General features: G+C 42.1%; 1 protein-coding gene and 1 pseudogene across 1 annotated transcript in view; both read left to right on the forward strand.

The window, feature by feature from the left end:
* The window catches only part of PRKN (parkin RBR E3 ubiquitin protein ligase), a 767,911-nt gene that overhangs the window by 668,220 nt on the left and 89,387 nt on the right, over nt 1-10,304 (forward strand). The window lies entirely within an intron of this gene.
* On the forward strand, nt 4,015-6,112 carry LOC103071941 (long-chain-fatty-acid--CoA ligase 1 pseudogene; annotated as a pseudogene).

The following is a 10,304-nucleotide window of genomic DNA, read 5'->3' on the forward strand; positions in this document are numbered from 1 at the left end:
CTTCTGTTCATTAATTTTATTTCTGAGCTCATTTTACTGCCTTTCTGAGTTTTCTTGTAGCTTGTTGAGTTTTTTTTGTGACAGCTATTTTAAATTCTCTATCAGTTAGATTGAAATATTCTGTGGTTTTAAGTTTGGTTTCTAAAGAATTGTCATTTTCTCTTTGTTGTACAGTGTTACTATGGCTCTTCATGGTGCTTGATAAGCCAGCAAATGTGAAATAGGGGACACCTTTCTACTCCATTCTAACTATTCAACAGGTCAGAAATTAGAGGCCTTTCTTTTGTCGTCCAGTAGGTGGCGACATATCACAAGTTTTTAGTTTCTCTTACCTGCGCTGCCTTTGGATGTATTTGAAAGTCAGCATTTTCCACCCTTCACTGCCTCTGTCAGAGGTGTCACCCCTTACCCTCATTATTGCTTCTTGCGCCTCCAGGGTCATTGGTGCCTTGCAGCTGTCGGTGTCAATGGTGCTGCTGCCTGGAGTACTGTGATGGTGGGCTTTTCCACCATGTGCAGCACCCCCTGAGTTGCATCAGGAGCGGGAAAGCCAGGAGCACGCAGGCACCTCTGCCATGTCCAGGGTTGTAAGATTTGTGGACTCCACTGCTACAGGTGGAATGAGCAGGGAGCCAGAGTTGTGGGTACCTCCATGGCTGGAGGGACAGGGGTCCCAGGCCCTACTACTACCGCTGCCTGGTTACCTGTGGCCGTGGGCACTGCTGTGACCAGGAGGCTGGCGTTGTGTGCATTCCCTCCTCTGCTGGCCAGGTTTTCTGGGGCCGTGGGTTCAGCTGCTGCAGCTGGAGGACCAGAATTGCGAGCACTGCCTCTGCTATTGCACCTGTACCACCTCTTCTCTGTATTCCAGTCCATCCTCCTTTAGATGCACAGAAATGTGCAGTCGTCTGGCACCCTGGTGTGCTGGGTAGAGGCACCTTTGTTGAGCTGTGGATGTTCTACTGGTTGCAGATTAAAGGGGAGACACAAAGAGAGTAGCTCACTGTGCCATGATGCTATCACCCCCCCAGCTTTACAGTGTTTGCTGTTATAAGCAATGTCATGAGAAATATTCTCATGCATAAAGCTCTTTGTATTTACCTGCTTACTTTCTTAGAATACATTAACAGAGGTAAAATTGTATTGCTGCTTATTAAAGATTATTCTAAATTTTTATTATATTTAATGACTATATCTATAACATTGCATTAGTATATCTACATAAAGCTTATTTACTTGCTCATTTGATAAATCATTCAGAATTTTTTGGAGAGGCCACTTACCAGCTGTTTTGGGAGTAACTGAAATACTTTCAAAAGTATTTTGTAAGTTAATTATTAGTATAATAATGCTCAATAGTAATTATTAATATTACTTATTTTATATTATAGCCTATTTGTGTTATTTTATTAATAAACAATAATAAAATTATACAACTGCCATATGTTAATTTCACATTCCAGTGAACATGGTACTATAAGGAGAGGCATAATGTATATGAATAAACAGCATGTAATTCTGGAATTATAGGGTGAGAAGTGGTGACAGGCATACTTATTATTTTGCCCAAAACAGGCTGGTGTTTATGCCTATTCTGGAGTCTCTGCTGTTATGCTCTCTTTCATTCTCAGAATTGTACTGTTAAACAACAAATCATATGGCCATCCTACTTGTGAGTAAATTAACCATGTCCCACACCTTCGAAAACGTGTCCTTAATCTATCCATCAATACTGTCATTTCTTTGTCTTCAGAAGAGCTAAGATAGAACACATTGTAATTTATCTTTGTTAATTAATTCAGTTTGCTGTGATACAGCTCAAGTACAATCAATTACTCCTTTATGCCTTACACAGATCTGTCAGTTTAAGGCTGCTTTTCATATCATTCTTTCTTGCTTTTAGAGGCTCGTCACCATCTTCTACCTCTATATTTGATCCAGGCAGAAGGGTGGCAGTGCATGCCCTTCCCTCCCAGATTGCACTGGAGAGCAAAGGAGGTGCATAAACATTCTTCAGAGAACTTGAGCCATTATCAGGACAATTCTCAGATTAGTGATGCTTATGCATTCTAATGACTCATATTAGAATGCTTATACGTTCTAATGGCTCATATTTTCTCATTTGTCATACAGAAAAATAAAAATCATTTTTTTAAAGAATTCTATATAAAAGCAATTTATCCTTTCACATTTTCTATGATCATTCCCCAAGTAAAGTCAGATAACGTAAATTTGTTCTACTCTGCTGCAGACAAATGAAAGGAAGACCATCTTCATAACCTTTATTCGTTAACCTTGGACTAAATAAAATCTCCAGCCATTTCTTCATCACCAATACAAGCTGCTATTAGCCTGCAAGAAGTGTCACTTAATGTTTTTAACATGTTTAAAAGCAAAATAATGTCTTTTTGAAATGCTTGGTAGGAAATTCCGCAAGAACAACGTTCTCTATAATTAACCACAATGGTGAGTTAAAGGCCTTTGGCTTTTCCTCAGGATACCTCCCCACCCAACATCATCCAAGTCAATTAACAGACATAATGCTCGCTTCCTTGCCGGTCTTACTGCCTAATTAGCACTGCATGTGTTGGTTTGCATCAAAGCCATTTCGCCTCGGCTCGCTCACCAGTTATTCTGTTAGCGATTCCTATAGGCTGTGGCTCTTGATTTCCATTGCTTTCCTTTTCAGGTCAGATAACTTCTTCACAGAGGGAGTGAGACGGTGAAGCCTGGTCTCATTTCATTGTAATTGTGGAATGTCCCAGTTAGAGCCAAAGTGAGTGGAAATTTCACACTAATTCCAGCACATCGCCGGTGTTAGAAATTGATCGCTGAGTGACTAAATTACAAGTGCCAGGGAAGCCATCAGTGGGAACTTCTGCCCCCCAGCAGCCTTGACATCCCTACAGCTGTCCTTTCCCTGGCAGCCATTTTCAGTGGCCTTTCTAACCACAGTCATCAACAGCGGGGAACCCTCAATAACATCTTATGCTTTTAGAAAATTTTTAACGTGAGTTGGAAACATAAATATTTGGATTTTCTCAGGATAAAGCATTTTAAGTGTTTGGGTTCTATATTTGAGGTCTGGGGTCTCTTTGAAAACATATCCCAATGCTAGTTGTAAGTTGTGACCTCACAAAGAAGACCTTAGAGGGGAAAATTACTAAATACAGCTAAATTCTTTAAATTATGAATTTCCAAAGATGTGTCAGAAGCAGCGACTTTTCTTGAGAATCTTATTTTTTAATATAAAATATCAAACTCCCAGTAACGAAGTTCTTAGTTATTTTGTTCCATGGACCCCTTTGGCAGTTTGATAAAAACTTTAGACATTACCTTTGAACAATATTTTCTAAAGGCATAGGATTAAACACATAAAATTCAAAAAAAATCCAGTTATCAAAATAATAAAATTAAGTTTGTGATTTGGCATTTGTGCTTCTTTACCGATGCATTAAAATGACACTTCAATACATTTAAGTACAGGAAAGTTAAAAGTAAATCTTACTGCTTAGGCCTTTCTCACATTCTGAGATGGCCCACACTGTCTGTGGAATGTGTTTCTCTCTAAATAAATCCTCTTCTTACCTATCACTTTGTCTCTCACTGAATTCTTTCTGCAATGAGACATCAAGAACCTGAGCTTCATTAAGTCCTGAAACCAGGTAATACATCCAAGAAAGAGTCATCCACTGAGTTTTTCCCCCTCATTCATCTCCCTTCATCCAAACTGAGGAAAAGAGACAGCCACCTGGCAAAGGTCTAGTCCAAGGTGCCTTTGAAATGTCCTGCTGAAGCTCCTCTGGTTCCCCAGCATTCCTGTTAGAAGATAAGCCGTCTCCTGCTAGAGAGGCGTTTGGAAGAAAGAAAGTAGAAAAGAGGTTTGAGACTGGATTCCTACTTCTCCACGAGTCACAAAATGGAATCCCCAACCGTGGAGTCTGGAACTTTCATTTAATGAGAAGACTCGTGATGCCCTTCTAAGATATTGGCATAGGGCGCCACCAACCCAGGATGATGCAAGACCCTGAGCTGTTCCAGTACTTTCGGATGCCAGAGGTGGTTGACTTCCGGCAGTACGTGTGCACCCTTCCAACCAACACACTCATGGGCTTTGCTGCGTTCGTGGCGCTCACCACCTTCTGGTACGCCGTGCAGCTGCAGGCCCTGAAGCCACCATGCGACCTGGCCATGCAGTCAGTGGAGGTGGCAGGCAGTGACGGTGCCCGGAGATCCGTGCTCCTGGACAGTGACAAGCCCTTGGTGTATTTCTACGATGACATCAGAATGTTATATGAAGGTTTCCAGAGGGGCGTGCAGGTGTCAAATAACGGCCCTTGTTTAGGCTCTCTGAAACCAGACCAACCCTATGAATGGCTTTCATACAAACAGGTTGCAGAAATGTCAGAGTGTTTGGGCTCGGCGCTGACCCACAAGGGCTTCAAGGTAGCCCCAGATCAGTTCATCAGCCTCTTTTCTCAGAACAGACCTAAGTGGGTGATCATTGAACCAGGGATGCTTTACTTATTCAATAGTGATCGTTCCCCTCTACGATACCCTCGGAACTGAAGCAGTCACCTTCATCATCAACAAAGCTGAACTCTCTCTGGTTTTTGTGGGCGAGCCAGAGAAGGCCAGCCTCTTATTAGAAGCTGTAGAAAATAAATTAACAGCATGCCTTAAAACTATTGTTCTCATGGACTCCTAAGGCAGTGATGGGTCGGAACGAGGCAAGAAGTGCGGGGTGGAGATCATCGCATGAAGGCGTTGGAGGACCTGGGAAGAGCCCACAGACGGAAGCCCAAGCCTCCAGCACCTGAAGATGTTGCAATAATTTGCTTCACAAGTGGAACTACAGGCAACCCCAAAGGAGCACTGATCACCCATCGAAATGCAGTCAGCCATTGTTCAGCATTTGTGAAAAGGACAGAGTACATTCATTACTTCCTCAGATGATACTTTGATCTCTTTCTTGCCTCTCGCCCACATGTTTGAAAAAGTTGTAGAGTGTGTGATGCTGTGTCACTGAGCTAAAATAGGATTTTTCCAAGGAGATATCAGGTTGCTAATGGATGATCTCAAGGCATTTCAACCCACCATCTTCCCTGTGGTCCCCAGACTGCTGAACTGGATGTTTGACTGACTTTTTCCTCAGGCAAACAGCATGCTGAAGCGATGGCTGTTGGACTTTGCCTCCAAGAGGAAAGAAGCCAAGCTTCGCAGTGACGTCATTAGAAACAACAGCCTGTGGGATCAGTTGCCCATCCATAAAATAAGAGTCGAGCCTGGGAGGAAAAGTGAGGCTGATGATCACAGGAGCGGCGCCCGTGTCCGCCACCGTGCTGACCTTCCTGAGAGCCTCGCTGGGCTGCCAGTTCTACGAAGGCTACGGACAGACTGAGTGCACCGCCGGGTGCTGCCTGACTGTGCCTAGGGGCTGGACCACAGGCCATGTTGGTGCCCCAATGCCTTGCAACATGGTAAAGCTTGTCGATGTGGAAGAAATGAATTACATGGCTGCCAAGGGCGAGGGCAAGGTGTGTGTGCAAGGGGCTAATGTATTTCAAGACTACTTAAAGGACCCAGCCAACACAGCAGAAGCTCTGGATAAAGATGGCTGGTTGCACACAGGGGACATTGGAAAGTGGTTATCAAATGGCACCTTGAAGATCATCGACAGGAAAAAGCACATCTTTAAACTGGCGCAAGGAGCGTACATAGCTCTGGAGAAGATCGGAAACATCTCCCAGTGAAGTGAACCTGCCCCTCCGGTGTTCGTCCACGGAGAGAACCTGCGGGCATTTCCCACAGTAATTGTGGTGCCAGACATTGAGATGCTAGGTCCCTGGGCCCAGAAGAGAGGCTTTGAAGGCTCCTTTGAAGAACTGTGCAGAAACAAGGATGTCAAAAAAGCTATTCTAGAAGACATGGTGAGACTTGGGAAGGATTCTGGCCTAAAACCATTTGAACAGGTCCTTTGACCTGTCTCCACCCTGAATTATTGTCTGTCAACAACGGCCTTCTGACCCCAACAATGAAGGCTAAAAGGCCAGAGCTTTGGAATTATTTCAGGTCACAGATCCTTGAACTTTGTTCCACCATCAAAATCTAATGCGAGGAAGGAAGCTGGGAAGAGGCCGCACGCCTCCGCGGTCTTCTCCCGCCCGTGGCCTCAGTGGGTAGTTTTGACAACAGCAAGTAGGGAAGGAGCGTCTTTGTCTGCCTCGTGCGTTCAGGTTCTCGTCACAGGAAGCTTAGAGGGAATGGAACACTGCCTTATGGTCACGTCGCATTGCAGACCATGTTCACGGTGATACACAATTTCCAAAATGAGCCTTAAAATAATTGTAAAGGGGAAACTGTAAATGTGCTAAGTTATTTACGACTTCCTCAGTTTAATAAAAGGAGGGTGAAAACTTGTCTCTCTGTTTTGCTAACCAAGTGGTTAGGACTTTGCTATTTCTGAGATGTCTGCTACTTGCTGCAAATTCTGCAGGGGTCTGCTGCTCCGAAGAGTACCGTGCACTGGAGGGAACCGTCCCTTATAAACAAGATCGGCCCCAGCCGCAGGAGGTCGCAAGTGGAACCGTCCCTTATAAACAAGAACTGCCCCAGCCGCAGGAGGTCGCAAGTGGACCAGAGGTTTTTTTTTTTGATCCCTGCCACCTTCCCTTCCCCATCTCACACCAACGCTTCTGATTAACCCCTGTTATTCCTGTCGGAGCAGAAGGTCCTCAGTGAAGCAGAGGACAGACCTAGCTCAGAACAATGCAGGAAAAGGTGGATGGCTGCTCACCACTGCGGGTGGATTCTGGCGCCCACAGAGCAGTATATTCTCTGACCCTCTTCTCCAGACCCGATTCCCTCCCTCCATCCCTTCCCAGGGGTTATTTAAAAATCTGTCTTAGACTCTGCAGTGAAGACAAGCATTTCAACAAGGAAAGAATTACCTGGATCAACCATGTTCGACTGTGACACCTGAATAACTGTACACTTTACCTTCACTGAACCCGTCGCTCTGTCTGTGATGGTTTTGGAGGGTTTTTTTTAACATCTTTATTGGAGTATAATTGTTTTACAGGGTTGTGCTAGTTTCTGCTGTATAACAAAGTGAATCAGCTATATGTATATATATATTCCTGTATCCCCTCCCTCCTGCGTCTCCCTCCCACCCTCTCCCTCCCAACCCTACAGGTGGTCGCAAAGCACCGAGCTGATCTACCTGTGTCATGCAGCTGCTTCCCACTAGCCATCTATTTTACATTTGGTAGTGTATATATGTCAATGCTCGCCCACCTCGTACGAGCCCACCCGTCCCCCTCCCCATGTCCCCAAGACCACTCTCCATATCTGTGACTTTATTCCTGTCCTGCCCCTAGGTTCATTAGAACGTTTTTTTTTTTTTTAGATTCCATATATATGTGTTAGCATACATATATGTTTCACTTTCTGACTTCACTCTGTATGACAGACTCTAGGTCCATCCACCTCACTAAAAATAACTCAATTTCATTTCTTTTTATGGCTGAGTAATATTCCGTTGTATATATGTACCACATCTTCTTTATCCATTCATCTGTCGATGGACACTTAGGTTGCTTCCATGTCCTGGCTGTTGTAAATAGTGCTGCAATGAACGTTGTGATACATGACTCTTTTTGAATTATGGTTTTCTCAGGGTATATGCCCAGTAGTGGGATTGCTGGGTCGTGTGGTAGTTCTATTTTTAGGCTTTTAAGGAACATCCATACTGTTCTCCACAGTGGCTGTATCAATTTACATTCCCACCAACAGTGTAAGAGGGTTCCCTTTTCTCCACACCCTCTCCAGCATTTGCTCTTTGTATATTTTTTGATGATGGCCATTCTGACCGGTTTGAGGAGATACCTCATTCTAGCTTTGATTTGCAGTTCTTTAATGATTAATGATGTTGAGCATCCTTTCATGTGTTTGTTGGCCATCTGTATATCTTCTTTGGAGAAATGTCTGGTTAGGTCTCCTGCCCATTTTTGGATTGAGCTGTTTCTTTTTTGATATTGAGCTGCATGAGCTGCTTGTAAATTTTGGAGATTAATCCTTTGTCAGTTGCTTCATTTGCAAATATTTTCTCCCATTCTGAGGGTTGTCTTTTCATCTTTTTTATGGTTTCCTTTGCTGTGCAAAAGCTTTTAAGTTTCATTAGGTCCCATTTGTTTATTTTTGGTTTTATTTCTATTTCTTTAGGAGGTGGGTCAAAAAGGATCTTGCTGTGATTTATGTCGTAGAGTGTTCAGCCTATGTTTTCCTCTAAGAGTTTTATAGTGTCTGGCCTTAAATATAGGTCATATATCCATTTTGAGTTAATTTTTGTGTATGGTGTTAGGGAGTGTTCTAATTTCATTCTTTTACAGGTAGCTGTCCAGTTTTCCCAGCACCACTTATTGAAGAGGCTGTCTTTTCTGCACTGTATATTCTTGCCTCCTTTATCAAAGATAAGGTGACCATATGTGTGTGGGTTTATCTCTGGGCTTTCTATCCTATGCCATTAATCTATATATCTGTTTCTGTGCCAGTACCATACTGTCTTGATTACTGTAGCTTTGTAGTATAGTCTGAAGTCCAGGAACCTCATTCATCCAGCTCCGTTTTTCTTTCTCAAGATTGCTTTGGCTATTCGGGGTCTTTTGTGTTTCCATACAAATTGTGAAATTTTTCGTTCTAGTTCTGTGAAAAATGCCACTGGTAGTTTGCTAGGGATTGCATTGATTCTGTAGATTGCTTTGGGTAGTATAGTCATTTTCACAATGTTGATTCTTCTAATCCAAGAACATGGTATATCTCTCCATCTGTTTGTATCATCTTTAATTTCTTTCATCACTGTCTTATAGTTTTATGCATACAGGTCTTTTGTCTCCTTAGGTAGGTTTATTCCTAGGCATTTTATTCTTTCTGTGGTAAGAAAGAATATGGTAAATGGGAGTGTTTTCTTAATTTCTCTTTCAGATTTTTCATCATTAGTGTATAGGAATGCAAGAAATTTCTGTGTGTTAATTTTGTATCCTACTACTCTCCCAAACTCATTGATTAGGCTCTGTTAGTTTTCTGATGGCATCTTTAGCATTCTCTATGTATAGTATCATGTCATCTGCAAACAGTGACAGTTTTACTTCTTCTTTTCTGATTTGGATTCCTTTTATTTCTTTTTCTTCTCTGATTGCTGTGGCTAAAACTTCCAAAACTATACTGAATAATAGTGGTGAGAGTGGGCAACCTTGTCTTGTTCCTGATCTTAGACGAAATGGTTTCAGTTTTCCACCATTGAGAATGATGTTGGCTGTGGGGTTGTCATATATGGCCTTTATTATGTTGAGGTAGTTACCCTCTATGCCTACTTTCTGGAGAGTTTTTATCATAAATGGGTGTTGAATTTTGTCTAAAGCTTTTTCTGCATCTATTGAGATTATCATATGGTTTTTATCCTTCAATATTTTAATATGGTGTATCACATTGATTGATTTGCATATATTGAAGAATCCTTGCATTACTGGGATAAACCCCACTTGATCATGATGTATGATCCTTTTAATGTGCTGTTGGATTCTGTTTGCTAGTATTTTGTTGAGGATTTTTGCATCTATGTTCATCAGAGATACTGACCTGTAGTTTTCTTTTTCTGTGACATCTTTTTCTGGTTTTGGTATCAGGGTGATGGTGGCATCATAGAATGAGTTTGGGAGTGTTCCTCCTTCTGCTATATTTTGGAAGAGTTTGAGAAGGATAGGTGTTAGCTCTTCTCTAAATGTTTGATAGAATTTGCCTGTGAAGCCATCTGGTCCTGGGCTTTTGTTTGTTCGAAGATTTTTAACCACAGTTTCAATTTCAGTGCTTGTGATTGGTCTGTTTATATTTTCTATTTCTTCCTGGTTCAGTCTCGGAAGGTTGTGATTTTCTAAGAATTTGTCCATTTCTTCCAGGTTGTCCATTTTATTGGCATAGAGTTGCTTGTAGTAACCTCTCAGGATCCTTTGTGTTTCTGCAGTGTCAGCTGTTACCTCTCCTTTTTCGTTTCTAATTCTGTTGATCTGAGACTTCTCCCTTTTTTTCTTGTTGAGTCTGGCTAATGGTTTATCAATTTTGTTTATCTTCTCAAAGAACCAGCTTTTAGTTTTATTGATCTTTGCTATTGTTTCCTTCATTTCTTTTTCATTTATTTCTGATCTGATCTTTATGATTTCTTTCCTTCTGCTAACTTTGGGGTTTTTTTGTTCTTCTTTCTCTAATTGCTTGAGGTGCAAGGTTAGGTTGTTTATTCGAGATGTTTCCTG

Source organism: Lipotes vexillifer, unplaced genomic scaffold (genome assembly GCF_000442215.2).
Source record: "Lipotes vexillifer unplaced genomic scaffold, Lipotes_vexillifer_v1.1 scaffold1055, whole genome shotgun sequence".
NCBI lineage: Eukaryota > Metazoa > Chordata > Mammalia > Artiodactyla > Lipotidae > Lipotes > Lipotes vexillifer.